Raw genomic sequence first — 18,886 nt, 5'->3', positions numbered from 1 at the left:
TTTTTCTCTCTCTTCCACAGGCTCCCAAAAGAGTGAAATCGATAGTGTTGGATTTGAAGTATAAATAAGGAAGCCAGAATCTATTCCCCAGTCTCAGCCAGTCTGTGGAGGTAGCAAGAGTCTGAATTGATCTTGGTCCCAAAGCTGGAGTTGGGACTCCTCACCCCAAGCTGTGCCCCACCCCGTGAGCACTGCTAGATTTCACCTGCTTTCTCATTTAGCTGCCAAAACTCCTGTGTGCACTTGAACCTCAGCCCCTTTGGTTGATCAGCAACAACTCCCTGGAAGACCAGACCCTGAGCAGAAACAGTCACTGTCCCTTCCCGCGGCCCAGCGCCTCCCCATCTGCGGCTGAACTCCTTCACACTCAAGCACTGCGGCCTCCGCCGGGTCCCTCAGGGTGCTGGCCTGCCCCACCTGCCCCACCTCGCTCCGTCTGAGGCCCTCCACTGAGGTCCTCTTTGTCACTGAACAGTTATTGATCTACTCTGTTCCCTTTCGCTGTGCCAGGCGTTGGAGTCACAGCCTTGGATCAGGCAGCATTCCTAGCAGCAAAGACAGCAAACCAGGCATCACGGAGACTACTGTGAAAGGAATGCCCCGGACCCCAGGTCCTCCCTCCCTGCGCCTTCCACCGAGCAGACGAGAACAGCCTTCAGCGCAGGCCGGTCCTGGGCAGGCTGTGTTTTCACAAGGGTCTTTCAGTTTAGCTCAGTTGATGGAGACAACACATCCCCCCTTTGCAAATCAGCAACATGGAATAGTCGGGTACTGTCCCAGGATTATAGCTTCAAGGTCACTGCTGGCCCAGATCCCAGAAGCCCGGGGAAAGTTTCTGCGTGGAGGCCTGCCTGGAAGACGTGCACGTCGGCCGGTCCTCCTCAGAGAACGGTGAGCTGTGGAACCCCCGGAGGGCCTCCAGGCCCACCCACCCATCAGGCCCTCTGCTGATCAGACACCCTCCCAACAGTTGTCTGGGGCAGGGACCACCACCCCCGCTTCCATCAGCAGGCGCTCATTACCCTCTGACTGAGCGGTCAGTCCTGGACGGTCTCAGACTTCACGGAAGGGGTGAGGCAGACTGCTGGGGTCACGCACGCCACTGTCTCCTCATCCCCGACACCCTGCTTCTCTGTGGCTTCCTCTTAGTCGACTCCCGAAGTCCCTTTCTCTTTCCACCCAAAAAGCAGGCTTGCGTCTGCTTTTAACATCCGGTCACAATCCAGTCTCTGCCACCTCGCCAGACAAGTCCCAGCTCCCAGCGCTACCACACTGCCCCTGCGCCCCAAACTGAGGCAAGGCTGGACACGCCGCACTACCACCCTCACACAGGCTGTGCCCATCCCTCCCTGGGTTAGCTCATCTTCTAGGCACCTCTTCTTCCAGGAAGACTTCCAGAGTCCTACCTCTGTCCCCTCCAACCCACAGTCTTTGCTGTGCTATGTACAACGGACTACTCTCCTGCAGTGGGTGCACGCTGTGGGAAGCACTAAGTGATTAGACTGAATGTCACTGAGTCGCAAGGTGCCCTGTGAAGCCGCTCTGCCCAGCACACTGCCGTGGGTGTGAGGGAGATGGGGCCACTTCTCCAGGCTGGCGCCTTCCTTTGCGAGGACCTACAGGGAGTATATTTCCTTCTGCTCTTACAGGATTCTTTCCCTTTAGACACTCTGTGATTGTGCACCGATCACCTAGCTCCAGAGACTCATGAAGGTCTCATTTCTGTCTCTGGTCTTTCCTACTACTTTTGAAATACTTGATATACACTCTTGTTGCAAAACTGTAAGTGATTTTAGCCTCCTGTGTATAAGGCTAGATATAACCAATCAATAGAGGGGTCAGAAGTAGGAAAGTGGTATCGAAATGAGGCAAGCATGGACTGGTTAGTACCCTTGTTTTTGCAAATTACTTAACCCCAAATGGGCTTTATTAACAAGAAAATATTCATTGAATCTAAAACGCTCAGTGGTTGGTCGTGTTCAGATGGGGTTGGATCAAGCACTCAAACCCCGCATCAGGCCCTAGTGTCTCCTCATCCCTTCCTACACCTCTTGCGAATGTGTCTCATGGTGACAAAGTGGCTGCTGGAGTCCAGACCTGTGTACTGCAGCTCTATGTTTCAGAGACAGAAAAAAAGAACATGTCTCATCTGTGGATGTAAAATCCACAGCAGTAGAGACATTTTTCAGTTAACTATTGAATTCCCAGCAAAGAGATAACTAGTGCACAAGGGAAAAAGAAGTATTTGGCTGAACTTGTTGCTGTGTGATTCCTCAAAACTCCTGCACAATGCCAGGCCTGACCTGCGCACACACCTATCCCTAAGCTAACTATTCGATCAGGGATCCTGTGCCCTACCGCTCCCAGTCTGAGCCCTGTAACCCTAACGTCAAAAGCAGGTGAGTCTTCCCTGAACCCGTGCGCCGACAGTGGGTGCAGGCGCCCACCAAGGAAATCCAGAGCTCTGAGGAGGAGAGAGAACCAAAATACACACCTGTGCGCTGAGTTGGGTTTTAAAGGCTGAGCAGGAGTTGGCTGAGGAGGCTAGCAGCTATCAGCTGGTAACGTGCGGTAGCCTGGATGCCCTTGAAGAACCATCAATAGCTTCATAAGGGCTGAGAAACAAGGCTGGGGAACAGAGAGACAGCAAGCCAGAGGCAGGCAGCGTGCAAACACCAGGGGCCTTGCCCCCGACCCAGGGAGCAGGCTCTCTCCTTGAAAACCCTAATGCAGGGTGTGCGGAGGTGAGAAGCCCCGGGGAGTCCCCAGCACGGACGGCCAAGAGGCACAGGAACACAGGGCCAGCAGAGAGCCTAGGCATCAACAGGGGCCCACAACGGGGTCAGGTTCTGGCTGACAGCCTGTGCTGGGAACACCTCTGTCTCCCAGCAGCCAGGAGGTCCTCGCAGTACTGCCACACCCAGGCACCCGCTGGGTGTCAGAAGTGTGTGGTGACAGAAGCGTGTCGCCTCACAGGTGTGGGGAAAGGCGGTTCCTCCTGGGAGCTGGGAGGAACACTGTCCGAAGCTTCCGGCCTGGCTTCTGGCAATTTCCTGGCTGCCATAGTGGTGTCCTTTGGCTTGTAGCAGCATCACGGGGAACTCCGCCTTTATCTTCACAGTGTCTGACCCTCTCCAAATTTCCCTTTTAAAGGGACAGCAGTCACGGATCAACCCAGTGACCTCATATTAACCTATCTCTGCAAAGATCCTATCTCCAAATAAGGTTACGCTCTGTGGACCATGAGGATAGAACTTGAACATATGAATTTGAGAGGACACAGTTCATGCAAGGGCATCACAAAAGATAAAGAGGGGCTGGGGTCAGGCGTTCAGTGCAGCAGTTAAGGTGCTACTTAGATGCCCACATCTGACATCTTGGATTCCAGTCCTAGCTCCTTCCTGGATTCCATCTTCCTGCCAGTGCACAACCCCGGGAGTCCCAGATGGAGCTCTGGGCTCCTGGCTTCTCCCTGGCCTAGCTCCAGCAACTATGAGCATCTGGGGAATGAACCAGCAACTTGAAGAAACCACTGTCTCTGTTTATCAAAAAAGAAAAAGATATTTTTGTATCAAGGCTTAAAAGAAAAGTAGACATTGTCTAAGTGAACTGATTCATTTATGAAAGGTATGCTGCCATGTCAGTTTGTAAAGACAAAACACCATCGATAAAGAAGCAACTCAGTAGTTGACAATGAAGAACACACTTTCAGAGTAAATAAAAAGTGGTTCAGGGGCCGGCGCTGTGGCACAGCGGGTTAATGCCCTGGCCTGAAGCACCGGCATCCCATATGGGCGCCGGTTCAAGACCTGGCTGCTCCACTTCCGATCCAGCTCTCTGCTATGGCCTGGGAAAGCAGTAGAAGATGGCCCAAGTCCTTGGGCCCCTGCACCCACGTGGGAGACCCAGAACAAGCTCTTGGCTCCTGGCTTCGGATCGGCACAGCTCCGGCCATTGCAGCCAACTGGGAAGTGAACCATCGGATGGAAGACCTCTCTCTCTTTCTCTCTGCCTCTCCTCTCTCTGTGTAACTCTGACTCTCGAATAAAAAAAAAAAAAAAAAAAAAAAGGTTCTTTTCTAGCCGGTGAGACTCTGCACAGAGGCTGGTGTGGAGCAGGTGTTTTTTTAGGATGACATTGTACAGGCTTCCCACTGGCCAGTCTCATCTGCCACCCTCACATCCCACCCTGCCAACAGCCGTCTGGGGCAGGGACCACCACCCTCGCCTACAACAGCAAGGCACACATTACCCAGCCTACATCCGGGCAGCCGTGGGGATGAGACTGGAAATCACACCGACCGGGCCTCGGATCATCACCTGCACCTTCTTGTGAGCCCTGGGTGAAGACTGTGTGGTCACACTGGCAGTGGGTCTACAAGATGCGTCCCAGCACTCAGTCCAAAGAGGCACTAAGCCCCAGGGAGCTGCAGCAATAAATAAAAGCTGGGGTGGGCATTTGGAGCAGGGGTTAAGATAACACTTGGGACCCCTGCATCCTGTATCAGAGGGCCTGCGTTCAAGTACCGGCTACTCTGACTTCACTCCAGCTTCCTGCCACCCATGTGGATACCCAGACAGAGCTCTAGGCTCCTGGCGTTGGCCTGGCCAGGCTCCAGCTATTATAAGCATTTCAGGAGTGATCCAGGAGGATGGAGGATCTCTCTCTCTGGTCTCGCTGCCTTTCCAGTAAGATAAAAACAAGAATGAATGCTTTGTGGAGTCAGTGTCAGACCCGCAAGCCCTCTGCCATCAGATCCATGCCTTGCCCCAGGATAGCCTATTTCCACCACTAACCAGATCAGAGCATAGGCTCTTTAAATATCCTCCCCCTGGCTCCTCCCTCCACATTCTGCCTGCTGCAGTCACCCACTGGCCCACTGACCAGCATGGGCGGGTGGTTAAACAGCGCCATCCTCCATTGTTTCTGTTTCACTCCATGATTCGGATTCGTTCTGCTGGGCAACTCCTGTGGCCTGAAGGTCTCGACTGGAAACAGAGGCCATCCAAAGGCTGCGCATAGGAAGAGAGGGCCCTTTGCCCTTCAAAGTGCGCATTTTCACTGCTTCTGCCAACGGGATAAATCATTCTGTCCGTTTCCCTGGGCAGTAGTGGAGGTTAGACAGAAGCGAAAAGTTTACAGCTTAATAAGTAGGGCTGTATCCCTCAGCGGGCTGAACAGACACAGCTGAAAAGACCAACCCCAATAAAATGAGAGGAGCAGGGCGGCCATGCTCTCTTCCAGGACTGGCATCAGTTACGGGGCGCGGGTAGGGGGAGACTTTCCAAGCCACAGCCCCCTTCCTGGGGGGATCTGCGGGGGCGCCCGCAGGGCAGGGGAGGGGGCTTCCCTGGCTTGCCCCTCTCCTCCCCCTACCCCCGCCCCCGCCCCTCCCCCGTCTCCACGCTGGTTGCTTACATCCCCTCTTCCACCGGCCCCATTTTTGCTGACTGTTCTAGCCTAGCTTCAGTCCCAGGGAAAATGGAAGAGGCTCGGTGCTCTGAAAAATTCCAGCAGCTAAGGTTTTTCTTAACGGGATACGAATTGCGTCATGGACACCTCCCTCTGCGCGCCCCCGACACCTACACATCCTCGTCTTCCTGGAAGGAGCTCCTGCGCCCTACAGGGTGCACCGAGCCACGAAGGCCAGGCTCGGCGAGGGCACTTGCCCAGGTGGGGTGGCCTGGGAGCGACGCCGCGGCTCCCACCGGGGAGGGCCGCGGGTGCTGAGGATTCGGGGCACGCCGGTGTCAGGGCAGAACTTGGGAACTGGCCGAATTCAAGTCCGTCGTAGGCAAAGGTGCCTGCGGGCCCAGCCCCGAGAATTGGGCAGACAGAAAACGTGGAGTTCCAGGGGCCGGCGAGCGCCGACGGCCTGGAGGCGGTGGTGTGGGCCGCCGGTCTGCGGTTCGGGCACACGCTCCCCGCGCGGTTCGCTTTGGGACGACCAGGGCCGTCGAGAAGGGAAAGAGACGGGTTGGGGGCGCACTGTGGCTGCCGGCCCGGAAACAGCAGCCCTCTGACTCCAACGCAGACCCTGGGTCCCCGCGGAGCCAGGAGCGCGCGGAGGAGTCCAAGTTGAACGAACTGCCCTCCACGCACCCGAAGGACTCAGCGCGCAGACCCCACTCTGGCCGAGGCCAGTAAATCGGAAACCTGGGCTGCCCGCTTCCCCCCTGCACGCCTCCTGTCCTGCAATCCACCGGGATTGCTGGTCAGAGAGAGGAGCATAAAATTGGGGGCGGGGCGGGGCGGCACCAGCGCAGCACTTGAGCACCCGCGCCGCGCGGCGTGAACTTGCACGAGCCCCGCCCAGACCGGCAGCCCCCTGCGAGGAGCCCGCGCCTGCCCCGCGCGCCCCGCCCCGCGTCCCTCCGTCTCCCCTTTTCTCGCCCCGCGCGCCCGGGTCCCGCGCCGACCTCGCAGCTCGCGGCCGAGCCGGGCTGCGCGTGGGCGCGCCGGGCGGCCCGGATCCGTGCGCCGGGGGGTATCCGCGCTCCGCGTTTTAGCTCGCGCCGGCCGGGGCCGGGCCGGGGGCGGGGCGCGGGGGCCGAGCGTCTCCGCCGCAGCCCGCAGCCCGCGCCGCCTCCCGGACGCCGCGCCGCCCGGCGGCTCTCCGGCTTTCCGAGGTCCGCGCGCCGCCGCCTGCGCTCGCCAGCCGCTGACGCCAGGACTGCAGCGTGCCGAGCGCCTGCGGTGAGTCCTGCGGGGGCCGTGACAGTGGCCGCGGCCGGGCGCGCCGCGGGGGAGAGGGCGCGAGGGGCCCGCTGGGCCGCGGGGACCTTGGAGGCACCGGGCTGCGGCACGGGCTCCCGAGGGGCGCCCGCAGGCACCGCGGCTCGATTCGCGCTCCTGCGCGCACCGCCGTCGGGGCCCGGGCAGGGGCCGCAGCTCGGGAGCCTGCGGACGCCCGTGCAGGGTCCGGGTCCTGCTCGCCGGGGAGGCCGCGCGCTTTTCGGCAGGGGCCCACCCGACTCCCGCGGGTCCCTGCGCTGCGGTTTGCTGCGGGTAGCGCCTACAGGGGAGAGAACGCGGGCGCCTCCTCCCAGGGGCGGAAAAAGTTGCAGAAGCCGGGCGTGTGGGTGACCGGAGGACCGGGGCAGGGGTACAGCGGGGGCTTGACGCGACCGCTGCGCTCAGAGAGGAGCGCAGGGCGCCGCCGGCGACTGCAGGCAGGGCCATTTGGGGGACTTTGGGGAAATTGTCCCCAGATGGTCTCTGGGAGGAAGGGAACGGGGCGGCGGGTCGTCCCTGCCGGAGCGCTCGCCCGCCCGGGGAGGCTGAGGGGCGCCGCCCGCACGTCTGGGCGCCGGAGTCGGAGTCTGCGAGGCGGTGCAGCGCGCGGCGCGGGGGACCAGGCGGGTCGGGGTCCGCCGACTCCTGCGGCGCCGAGGTGCCTCGGGCTGCGGGAAGGGAGTCCGCGCCGAGGCCGAGTCGAACCCTGTGCGTGCGCCCGCGTGCGCTGTGCCCGCCACCGCGCAGGGCTGCGCTTGCCCGGGATGTTATGTAAGGGACGCGGTGCTCCATCCAGTGTTCCACACGCACTGCTGGAGTGCAGGAACTTCCGTCCGTGTCTGCACGTAGGTCCGGGGTGTAGACAGCCGCGACCGGCTCCAGATGTGTGCTCAGCTGTTGCCTGTCACGACAGTGACAAGTGGCCCTTCCCCACCGTGGTCCTCAGGGGGGTGTCAGCGTGCGGCCGCCGGGTGCGGGTGTGGGCTCGGGGCGGCAGCCTTGTTCGACCACCCCCAGCTGCGTGTCTGTTCCCACACTCTGCCTGCAAGATAGATCCGCTTTGAATTGAATACCAACTTAACCCAAAAATTCTGCTTTGAGCGAGACAGGATGACGCAATATTTGTCAAGCTTCTCCCTACCCCCACCCCCCACCGCCGGAACAATATTTACTCCCACCAGGGGATTTTCAACCGAAACAGCAGCCATTTATCTTGTGGTCCCAGCCTAGGTGGCGGGGCCAGGCCTGGGACAGAGATCTGGCCCTGTAGCCCAGCAGGGAGCTCCAGAAAGCAAAACGCAGCACCTGCTAGCACCAGAGGCTTTCCAAAGGCCATGGACCAGGCCAGTCAGGAAGCAGGGGAGATGTTTTACAGGCTCTTCCAGAGCTGTTTATGCAGCGGATTTAAAGGTTCACAGTGCGTGCGCTCTGCAGATTAAAACTGAGCAGTGCATGGATGTTACCCACGGCTCGGGGTTAGCACCCTTGCCCACAGAGTCCCACCTTTCTGAGTTCACCAGTGGGGGCCGGGAGAGATGCATGCTGGGGCTGTCTGAGGAGGGAGGCGGAGAGGAAGGAGAAACTCAGGCTGCAGGGGGGTGGACATATGCCTGTGAGGGAGTGGGTGGAGGCAGTTAATTTTTCCATCCTTAATTTGGTACTAATTGCTGATGGGTCTCTGAATGAGCCTGGTGGTTCAGAAGAGAAAGGGTCGTATCCGGCTGAAGCGACAGATACAATCAGTGCTGCGATTACGCTTTCGTCATGCAGGTCCACACTGGGTGGCCTGTCTACATTAAAGGGGTGTAATGAGTGAGCCGGGGTCAGCCACGTTGCATCTAGTATCAGCTGAGAGAGGCAAAGAACCCTGAACCACTCAGCTTAGCCCATTCCTCCCAGCTCGCTCTTCTATGGTCACTGCGAAGGAAAAGCAAAACAAGTTAAAATTTCTGGTTTCTTTAAGGATTTTTAAAACTGTCCGCAGAACTTCTCTAAAATCTCTTCTAATTGCTTGAAAGCCAGACACTGAGAGTGGAGTGTCGAGACTGTTTTAACACTCACGAGGGGGAACGAGAATCTTGAAAAGTTGCTTTCCTCTCGTGAAGTCCCTCTGCTAATGGTGTAGCCCTGTGCTGCAGTCGTGGGCTAGCAGAGGGCAGAGTTCTCCCAGGCGAGTCTCCCTGCTTGCATTCTGGTGTCTGCGGTTCATTTCCTGGTCAGAGCAGCTGGTACAGAGAAGTCACAGTGGCTCTTGTCTGCTGGTGGAAGTTACAGAGGCCCCTTGACCAGGAGAGGCTCCTCCCCTTGTGAAAACAGCTCTCTGTTTTCTCCGTGTTGTTTAAAAGAGCAGGGACTACAAGAGTTCTAAAATTGCTTGCATCCGTGTGTAATTACCACGCTCAAGAGGAGGAGAGGGAGCGGGACTTGGGTTTCTGGCTGGCTCGGGTGCTGTTTCTGGGGCCAGGGCTACTTTTTCTTCTCGCTGCACTAGGTAGCTTTAGAAGCCTGGGAGAGGCAAGCCCAACAGTCGGGTTCCAAGTCCTGCACTGTGGCCATTCCTCGCCACCATGGGCAGCACGTGGAGCCAGCACTCCAGGACGGAGTGCCGGGGATCAGGATGGCACTGGAGGGGCTGAGCTGCCCAGCCTTCTCCACTTCCCCACCTCTAGTGGCACCCCCCCCCCCCAGCATCCTCCCTGGGTACCGTGTGCAGTGTGGGTGAACCGGGGGAGTCGAGCGGGGAAGCATGGCCCCAAGGGCAGGGCTGCCCGAGGAAGCCTTTGCCCCCAGCCCGTGTCCCAGAGGAGGGATGGTTCACGCGGGAGCTCTCTGATGTCATGACACTGCTGGCAGGGGCTCCGACAGAACAATCCCTCGCTCTGCCGTGTGCCAGGATGACACGATTTTTCCGAGCACGGTTCCTGACCCGCCGGCCCACTGGTACCGCTGGCCCTCGGTGACTGGCAGGGTGGTGGGGGAGGGGGGTTCTTCTTCCAGGCCCCTGTCTGGTGCGCTGTTTTAGATGCGTGCATTGGGTCGCATTTGAAGGGACTTCTGGAGGAGCAGCTCTGATCGCCCAGCCCGAAGGCATTCCACCCTCCAGGCCCATTCTCCTGCAAGGGGAGAATTTGACGTTTCAAGTAAACACGCCCGCCAGCCCCAAGCCCATGGCAGCACTGGAAAACGTAGAGCTGTGAACCAGCGAGCTGCCGTCGTCTACCTTTGATTCGCTTTCTCCACCACATCTTGACGTTGGGTCCAGGGTGAGCCTGAGCTGAACTGACCAGTGCAGCTGCAGCTGTGTGTTTGGCACTGCGGGAGGTGTGCCTGGACTCTGGGTAGACATGCCTCCGCAGATAACTGGGCTGTGTCCCCTCGGGTGTCCCGGCCACAGTCTCGCACTCAGTTGTCAGCACACCGAGCCCACCAGTCTCCCTGCCCCATGGGGTCTTGGAGGGCAGATGGAGCAGCACTGTGGTGGGAATTCTGCAGTTAGATGGGGTCCACGCTGCTGGGCTGCATGCCCTCTCTCAGCTGCACTTCTGTCTGAGCTGGGATCCGGCTCCTAGTCATGGTCTTTGACTTGGTAACAGTTCTGTTTGAAATGTTTCCAATTACACATAATATTGGCGGCGTGTGGCAGCTGCGTGCCAAAGAGTGTTTGCAAGTGGGTTCCAAGAATCAGGCTGTGATTGCTTTTAATTTGAAGAAAGGCTATTTGGTTTCCTGTGTGTGTGTGTGTGTGCGTGCGCGCGCGTGCTTTATAACCACCTTTTCTGCCATTTTTAGTGCCTTCAAAAAAACACAAACAAAACAAAAAGTCGCCCCTCTGGACGTGGTGGAAGGTGGCCCTGGTGTGCTAGGCTGGCTGTTTGCTTTGAGCACGCACAGCAGGTTTTCTTAATAAAACAGCTGGAACGCAGCACTGCAGGGCTGTGTGGATGAAACCCGGAGGAGAGAGGAGAGTTTGTCTGAGAGCGAACTGTAAGCAGCTGTGACTTCAAGTGTCCCCTTCCTCTGCAGGGACCTGTCACAGTTGTCTCCGTAGGGCACAGGCGGTCGTTTGGCCTTTTCTTTAGATTGCCTCTGTTTTCACTTTTACTCATTTATGAAGAGATGTGAAAAAAAAGTTAAAGAATATAGATAAGTTAATAAGAACATTCGTTATAAAGAGATTTATTTATCTGAAAGACAGAATTAGAAGGATCTTCCATCGTCTAGTTCACTCCCCAAATGGCTGCAATGGCTAGCGCTGGGCCAGGCTGGAGCCAGGAGCCAAGAGCTTCTGGTTTTCCACATGGGTGCAGGGACCCGAGCACTTGAGCCATCTACTGCTGCTTCCCAGACCAAAGGAGGAAGCTGGATCGGAAGTGGGGCAGCCGGGACTCAAACTGGCGCGCATAAGGGGTGTTGCTGCGGCTCAACCCGTTCTGCCGCAGCGCCAGCTCCAATGAGAACATTGTTCAGAGAGGGGAGGGACCAGCCAATAGCTTCCCAACTCTGCAAGAACTAAACCCTCCCAGGCATCCTGTCTGTGGGCTCAAAAACTCAGAACACTGAAACCTTTTGAAACCGTGGTGGTTTAAATCTTTTAATAGCTCCCAGATATAGTTGACTTATTAAGGCTGGAAAAAAGGGAGCACACAGCCCCAGGACCGGGAGGCAGCAGACTGGTACCAGGACTGGGGAGTTCTGTTTGCAGCGGTTTGCTGGGCCACCTGAAACCCAGCGCCTGAGCGGGAGGGGGTCCGCTCTGGGAGGCTCTGGCGTGGCCCTGACGGCGGTGGTCTCACATAGGCCCATTCAGCGCTGGCAGACACGTCCTGTAGAGTGTCGTGCTGCTTTGGGCTGAACAGTAGTTGCGCAAATGCCAGCATCTCCTCTGGCACTTTTGGAAGTCTTCCATCGTGTAATAAATAGTGCTGTTTGGTCCAGACTTCTGAATGCCGAGTTTCGTGCAGCCCCTGAGGAGATGCTAGGGGGTTGCTGGCTCCTTGGCGCTTAGGTTACTGCCTCACTCCACGGTGCTGCCAGGGCCAGAGCTCTGGTCAAGTCGAGGGCAGGGCGTGAGGCTGGTCATCGTGTGGCCCGGGGTGCTCTTGGGGTCTCCTTATTCTTGGGGAAATGAGATTTATGTGACTCTTTACACCTGAACATCTAGCCCCATTTCTATAGTGACCAAGCCCACAATGGTGGAATTACTGGGAAGTCTGTTGAAACCTTTAACTGTATGGGAGAGCCCCTCTGTCCCGATTAAAATGCTGCCTTCTGGGGCCGCCATGGTGGCATAGCAGGTAGAGCCGCCGTCTGCAGTGCCGCTATCCTGTATGGGCGCCGGTTCAAGTCCCGGCTGCCCCTCTTCTGATCCAGCTCTCTGCTGATGTGTCTGTGAAAGCAGCAGCAGATGGCCCAAATGCTTGGGCCCTGCACGCATGTGGGAGACCTGGGATAAGCCCTGGCTTCTGGCTTTGGCCTGGCTCAGCCCTGGCTGTTGAGGCCATTTGGGGAGTGAGCCAGCAGATGGAAGACCTCTCTCTATCTCTCTCTCTCCCTCTCTCTCTGAAACTCTTTCAAGTAAATAAATAAATCTTTAGGGAAAAAAATGCGGCCTTCTGTGTATGCACACACACAGAGAAACACACATTTTGAGTCTGATAGCTTTAAGCCATGTTATAGTTTGACCTAGGACATTTCTGTTTCATGTGTCTCTTATTTTCCTGATAAGAAAATTATATGCTAATCTTAGGAAGAAACTCATCACTTGGCCACTGTAGTTGATATTTCCCAGTGCTATTTACATTCTTGAATAATCCAAGTTCCTTTAGGATCTGAAAAGGGCTAGAGTGCCGTGTCTTCTTTTGCTTTAAAATGTCTCTGCCAACACATTTAGGGAGCAGCTGGGTTTTCTGTAAGAAGACTTAGTGCTCTAGCCTTGAAATATTTGTTGTAATGTATGTTCAAAGGAGATGACATTTGGAATTCCTCTGTGACTATGTAATTAATAAGCTTGTTCAGCGCTTGAAATATGTGCGTGCTACATAATTGTTAGAAAGATAAAGTGAGGACTGAGGTGCACCAGAGAATCCCAGATGTTTCTTGTAAGAAAGCCCATGTGTTTGCTGGGAATTTCAAGCTGCTTTGCAATACTTTGTTCGCCGCAAGGATCATGTGAGGAATCTCACAGAGCGGCCTCGGTCTTTGCCCACGCCCGGAGAACACAGCTGAAGGGATCAGTACCATGCCTCCCTCCCACCTCGCTCTCAAATGCCTTTTATGTGTTTGTGAGTGTGAAGGCAGGGAGTGAAGTCTCCAGAAGATGTTTGTGTTTAGCGTAGCCGTCCACGTCCCCGAGGTGGGCCTGCTCTAAGCTGTAGCAGCTTGGCCGGCTGATAGCCAAAAATGTGTCCCCCGTGAGTGCCAGACGTGTGAAGAGCAGACCAGGCCTTCTCCAGAGCGAGGCTCTGCAAATGTGTTTTGTTAACCTTCTGAATTTTAAGGAATAACCTAGAGAAATCACTCTGCTCTTGCCCCCTCCTTACCCTCAGTAACCAGAATTATCCACGGCAGTGCGGAGAGGAGATGCGGATGGGAGTAGTGACACTCGTGTGTGCCTGTGTGTTTGTGTGTGTGTGTGTGCATGTGTGCGTGTGTCGGGCGTGGCCTGGCCACCATGTCGCTGTCGTGTGCTGTCTGCAGATGCTGGCCCGGGGACTCCTGGGGAAGTGCTCTGTGTCTGTTCATTGCGTTGCTTCTTGAGCGAAGATCCCAGGATCCACTGCACAGAAGACAGCTTCTCGCTTACTCAGACTGTGGTACGGTTGCTGTGCGATTTGGGGTCAGCCTCAGCCTCTCCGGGCATCGTTGGCTCCCCTGTGGAATCAGCGAGTTCAGCCAGATGGGTGTGTACCCGCCAGAGGGTTCAGTCTGCCTGGTGGGGATTTCTCCACACAGATGCTCAGAGACTTCGACTCCCTGGAGCGAGGTCCTGGAAGATCCCAGTGCACAGCCTTGGTCGAGCCCCCAGCTTCCTTCTGCCTCTCAAACGTTAGGTGTCCAATCCCACACGGCCACACTGCCCACCTGCCCACCCACCTGCCTGCCTTGTCTGTTCATTGGTTCATTCTTAATGTTGGCGTCAGAATACCACACGTGTTCAGGAAGGGCCGTGTCCAGTGCCAGCGGGCAGCTAGAGGGACGTCAAGAAGGAGCCTGATGCTGTGGCGGTGTTGCCTGCTCCTTCCTAGCACGGTGCCTGCCACCCCGTGGACTTACAGCTCACGCACAGAACCCCCAGAATCAGGCTTGTGCCAAGTGTGTTAGGTTTGTGGTTGGTAAGCACTGTGCGTGTCAGCTTCCAGACACCGTTCAGGTACAGTGCGCACAAACACAGAACAGTGGCGGTGAATGTTCATTGGAAAAGCAGCGTGGTGGACCCATCACGTCCCTTCTCTTTCTAGGCTCTCGGTGTATTCCACACTATGCTAACTGTGCTTTTCCCACACTAAGAGTTCTCCTCGCTTTACATTTGGAGGGACTTCATCTGAAAAGAGATCTGGAGATTGTCAACCAAAGATGAGGGAGATGAGCGTTTGACCCAGTGCGTTTTGTGGCCCCGCGGGCTAAGCTGTGTCGTGTGACACGAGCATCCTCTCTCAAGTCCTGGCTGCTCTGCTTACCGTCCAGCTTCCTCCTTAGGCATCGGGGAAGGCAGCAGAGGGTGACTCAAGTGCTAGGGCCCCTGCCAGTTTTCTGTGGTCATGTAATATAACCTGGGGCTGGCGCTGTGGCATAGTGGGTTAAGCTGCCGACTGCAGTGCCGGTATCCTATATGGGTGCTGGTTCAAGTCCCAGCTGCTCCACTTCCAATCCAGCTCTCTGCTATGGCCTGGGAAAGCAGTAGAAGATGGCCCAAGTTTTTGGGTCCCTGTACTCACGAGGGAGACCCAGAAGAAGCTCCTGGCTCCTGGCTTCAGATTGGTGCAGCTCCGGCTGTTGCGGCCAGTTGGGGAGTGAACCAACAGATAGAAGACCTCTCTCTCTCTCCCTCTCTCTTTCTCTCTCTAACTCTTTCAAATAAATAAATATTTTAAAAAAAAGAAAGAAATTTAACCCATGTGCCAGGGGCATAGTGGGTTAAGCTGCCATCTACAGTGCTGGTATCCTATCTGGGAGCCAGTTCAAGTCTTGGCTCCTCTACCTGCAGTACAGCTCCCTGCTAATTTGCCTGGGAAAGCAGTGGAAGATGGCCCAAGTGCCTGGGCCCCTGCACCCACATGGGAGAGCCAGATAAAGCATCTGGCTTCTGTTTGGCCCAGCACTGGCCGTTGCGGCCGTTTGGAGAGTGAACCAACAGATGGAAAATCTGTTTCTCTCTCTGTCTTTGTGTATCTCTCTCTCTCTTTCATTCTGACTTTCAAATAAATAAATCTTTTTTAAAAAGGAAAATACAGATACATATATTGCCATATAGGTTTCAAAACTTGACAAATTTATACCTATATTATAAGTCAAAGTTCTATTTCTATTTTATTTTTTAAAGGGTTATTTTTTATTTATTCGAAAGGCGGAGTTACAGAGAGAGCGAGCTTCCATCCATTGGTTAACTCCCTAAATGAGTCCAATTTCCAGGGCTGGGCCAGACTGAAGTCAGGAGCCAGGAGCTTCATCTGGGTCTCCCATGTGGATGCCAGGGCCCAAGGACGAGGGCTGTCTCCCACGGTTTTCCCAGGCACATCAGCAGGGAGCTGCAATGGAAGCGGAGCAGCTGGGGCTCAAACGGGCACCCATACGGGATGCCAGCATTGCAGGTGGCAGCTTAACCCCAGCACGCCACAACACTGACTCCTAACTTCTAATTTTTGATATTTTAGGTAATTTAGATAAAGACCAAAAGTTTAAATACATCACTATTAATACAGATTTCTTCTACCATCCATCAGTCATCTGTCATCACCTATCAATCGTGTATCTATCACCTCGTATTTTCTGTCTGTGCCAGTAAGGCCCTTTGTGCTTTCCAGCAAGGAAATGCCAGTTCCCCTTTTTTGCATCAGTGAAATAATCTTTCAAATAGGTAATTAGAGTTATTATTGTGACCCTTTTGGAGACATGATTCCATGTCATGTGTTTTCTAGCATATGGGATACTTTAGAACGGTGGGTCTCCATGCTGAGCAGGGATCCATATCCACAGTATGTGTGTGTGTATATACACACACACACATCATTATTGATCGATCAGGGAATCTCAGTGATACATGATTCACACTCTGTTTTTCCCATAACTGTAATACATCTGGAAGTTTTATTATCAAGCTTGGAAAATTCTTGGTCCTAGAGTTTGTGGAAATAGGTTAAAAGAGATTGTTGCCCATCTTATTTCTTTGCTTTTTTTTCTTTGAAAATTCTGGTACTTCTCTCATTACCCGTTGTTGGCAATGGCTGTTCCACTTCTCATCCAGCTTCCTGCTAATGCACTTGGGAGGCATCAGATGATGGCCCAAGTGCTTGGACACCTGCCACCCATGTGGGAGACCCAGATGGAGTTCCAGGTTCCTAGGGTTCAGTCTGACTCATTCCAGGCTGTGGCTGGCATTTGGGGAGTGAACCAGCAGATGGAAGATGGATCAATCTCTCTCTCTGCTTCTCTCTGGCTTAGCCTTTCAAGTAGATGAAAAGATAAACAGTCATTTTTTTTTAAAACAAAGTAAGTTTAAAACTCACTGTTTTAAACCTAGGTAGCTGGCCGGCGCCGCGGCTCAATAGGCTAATCCTCTGCCTGCGGCGCTGGCACACCGGGTTCTAGTCCCGGTTGGGGTGCCAGATTCTGTCCCGGTTGCCCCTCTTCCAGGCCAGCTCTCTGCTGTGGCCCGGGAGTGCAGTGGAGGATGGCCCAAGTACTTGGGCCCTGCACCTCATGGGAGACCAGGAGAAGCACCTGGCTCCTGGCTTCGGATCAGTGCGGTGCGCTGGCTGCAGCGCACCAGCTGCAGCGGCCATTGAAGGGTGAACCAACTGCAAAGGAAGACCTTTCTCTCTGTCTCTCTCTCTCTCTCACTATCCACTCTGTCAAAAAAAAAAAAAAAAAAAAAAAAAAAAAACGTAGGTAGCTGTCCTTATAGGCAGTGGCAAAGTTAGTGAGCTCCTGCACATTTTTCTAAGGCATGCCCATTGCCAAACCAAACAACCAATCAGGGCCTACTGGGGGGACTTCTGCCTGCGCTGCCTACTTGGGTTCTTGGCACAGCATAACCGGAAGACTCTCGGGCGTCCTGTGGACAGATGCTGTGAGGTGTAGATTAAGCCCCAGCTCGAAGAGTTTACGGGTGACTGGGTAGACACTGAGAGCTGGCTCATGTAGAGCGGGAAGCCCACGTGCTCACAGGTCTCGCCTGCCAGAGGCTCCCCCACTCCACACCTTGCTGGACGTGGTGCTGACAGCAAAGGACGTGTGGCTCGCTTCACGTCTTGGGTCTCTGTGGAAGGCTTCCTAGGCCTCCCTGCCTCCCCAGCGTTCCCCTTTTCCCCTGGCAGACCCTCCCCTGCTTCCCCACGCCCCAAGTCTTTCTGTCTGATTCTGGGAGCTGCCTGTTCCACAGGGGCACCTGCAGACCACCCTGTCTGCTGCTGTGCCCCCAGCATTTGACGTTGTGCTGTGCATACAGTAGGTGCTTACTAATCTGCAGAATTGGGCTGCCTCCCAACGACTGACGTGTAGAGCTGAGAAGTTTTCAGCTTATAATCGTACTTATAGTAGGGAATTAAGTCACCAAGTGGCCGCCACATAGTGAAGGCTAGACTCTGTGAACATTTTCACGTTAGAGGTCAAATAAAGGTGGGGTGGCCAACGTGGGGCAGTGGCTTAAGCTGCTGCTTGCAACACCAGCATCCTGTAGGGGAGTCCCCACCACTCCACTTCTGTTCCAGCTTCCTGCTGATGTACCCTGGGAAGCAGCGAGGACGGCTCAAGTGCTTGGGTGCCTGTTCCCCATGTGGGAGGTCCAGTTGGAGTTCCTGACCCTGGCTTTGATCTGGCCCAGCCCCAGCTGTTGCAGGCATTTGGAGAGTGAACCAGTAGATAAAAGATTTCTCTCCCTTTCTTTTCCTTCCCTGCCTCTCTGGCTGTCTCTGTCTCTCCCCTTGTTTCTCATCACTCTGCCTTTGGAACAATAAATAAATCTTACTGAAAGATAAATATGGGCAAATAGAAGCAAGTATTCTGTTTTATCTGAGCTAAAATTTGCAGAAATGAGATGGGGATTTTTGTTGGGTGTTTTGCTTCTGTCTGCAGTACTGTTTCTGATCTGGTTCTCCCTTCTTGTGTGATCAAGCCAGATAGGCGTGATGGAGTGAGAGCAGAGACCCTAGCCCTTACCGCCTCCCTCCCTGGCCGCCCAGCATGGTCCGGGAGTTGCCATCATGTGGCCGAGGATGCCCTGGGCCCAGAAGAGGGAGTGTTGCCAGGGAGGAAGCCGTGAGTAGCCTTTTAAGGAGTAGAGGCACTGTCTTTAGATGGGCTGGGTGCTGCTGTGTGTGTTGAAGCTAGGGTGACAGCCGCATGCTCTCCAGAGTTCCCTGGATCTAAATTCCAGGAGTGCGGGGTTTCCGCCGGCTTGCTAGGAAACCCAGGGGCTTGATGTCATCATTTTCATGTCTCACGTTCCAGGACCCGCTTGGCACCGAGTCAGCTTTCCTATTAAGAGTCTGAGCCGGGGGCCAGTGCATGGCACAGTGGGTTAAGCTGTTGTCTGTGACATCAGCATCCCGTATGAACACCAGCTTGAATCCCAGCTGCTCCCCTTCGAATCCAGCTCCCTGCCAATGCACCTGGGAAAGCAACAGAAGATGGCACAATGCTTGGACCACTACACCCACGTGGGAGACCCGGGTGACGCTCCTGGCTCCTGGCCAAGCCTTGGCCATTGGCGGCCATTTGGAGAGTGAACCAGTGGATGGAACATCTTTCTCTTTCTTTTTTTCTGTCTCTCCTTCTCTGCGGGAGGACTGGATAGCACTCAGACTGCCCTCCTTCCTCCTGTCCGCACTTCTGCCCATACATGGAGGGGGAAGCTGCTGTGGGCTCAGATGCTGCTGCCTCCGGGGCTTGGCCATGGCCATCCCTCTGTAAATGAACATTTGCAGCTAAATATTTA

The 18,886-nt window shown here is 55.2% G+C and overlaps 1 protein-coding gene across 2 annotated transcripts in view; it reads left to right on the top strand.

Moving 5' to 3' along the window:
• The first annotated feature begins 6,409 nt into the window (after nucleotides 1-6,409).
• The window catches only part of PRICKLE1 (prickle planar cell polarity protein 1), a 93,219-nt gene continuing 80,742 nt past the window's right edge, over nucleotides 6,410-18,886 (top strand). Inside the window, exon 1 of one of the 2 annotated variants that reach the window (XM_051850937.3) lies at nucleotides 6,410-6,696. The gene's annotated coding sequence lies outside the window, so the exon portion shown is untranslated. The remainder of the gene's footprint in view (nucleotides 6,697-18,886) is intronic. The other variant, XM_070049669.2, reaches the window with a different exon arrangement.

This window comes from Oryctolagus cuniculus, chromosome 9 (genome assembly GCF_051225735.1).
Source record: "Oryctolagus cuniculus isolate XC-2025 breed Fujian yellow rabbit chromosome 9, ASM5122573v1, whole genome shotgun sequence".
Classification (NCBI taxonomy): domain Eukaryota; kingdom Metazoa; phylum Chordata; class Mammalia; order Lagomorpha; family Leporidae; genus Oryctolagus; species Oryctolagus cuniculus.
Note: the sequence above shows the minus strand (reverse complement) of the source record. Positions and strands in the feature narration are given on the sequence as shown.